A 744-nucleotide genomic window follows, 5' to 3' on the forward strand; every position below is an offset into this window, starting at 1 on the left:
GCCCGGATGATCCTCGGTGGTCCGGGGTGCAGGCTTCAAACCTGTAGCTGTTTAGCGACAGAGTGGTTCAATTCCACCTTTCGGGCGAAAACTGCGTGGTGGAACAGCGAAGTTTATTGTTGTACGGCTCTCGTTATAAGCTATTGTGTAATTTTTTTTCCCCCTTTTAAGAAATTGTTATTCGTGAATGTGTTGAGTTGTCTTGTTAAGCGTGCAGCCACTATTCCGAATGCAGCAACTGGGCAAATGCGTTGATTCGTCCATCACCCTTTTCAATCCCAAATGGTCGTACCAAAAAAAAAAACCGCACGACGCTAAACGTTATTAAGAACATTTTGCCCGCTAAATGAACTAAAAATAACAATCGCCTCTTTAAGCCAAGCCAGTGGCTTCGCCGCAGCGACGTCATCCTTTAGGACCGACGGGAGGGTGCTGACGTCACGCTAGATTGAGGCGGATGTACTCTACGGTGAACTTCTTTCGCGCCGTACGTTGCCTACCGTGCTAATCCGGAGGTACAGGGGGAAAGGACAATAAGCTAAACAATTTATATAATAAAAAATATAAAACAATACAATTCTCACAACGTTTCGACTGCAACACAAGCAATCATCATCAGGTGTGAAAACCACAGCAAGAACATTTGAAAAACAGTGCCGGGTTTTTTTAAATGTTAGCACCACGGATAGCGACTTGACAGTTTGTTCAGATGGACGAGTCCATAAAGGCAATTCTGAGATTTAA

The 744-nt window shown here is 44.4% G+C and overlaps 1 non-coding gene across 1 annotated transcript; it reads left to right on the plus strand.

Moving 5' to 3' along the window:
* On the plus strand, positions 1 to 87 carry TRNASTOP-UCA (transfer RNA opal suppressor (anticodon UCA)). The gene has a single exon. It is a non-coding gene; the product is annotated as a tRNA-Sec (tRNA).
* The last annotated feature ends 657 nt before the right edge of the window (positions 88 to 744 follow it).

The sequence above is a fragment of the Petromyzon marinus genome, chromosome 33, assembly GCF_048934315.1.
Source record: "Petromyzon marinus isolate PM22_M1 ecotype Great Lakes invasive population chromosome 33, UKy_Petmar_22M1.pri1.0, whole genome shotgun sequence".
NCBI classification, from domain to species: domain Eukaryota; kingdom Metazoa; phylum Chordata; class Hyperoartia; order Petromyzontiformes; family Petromyzontidae; genus Petromyzon; species Petromyzon marinus.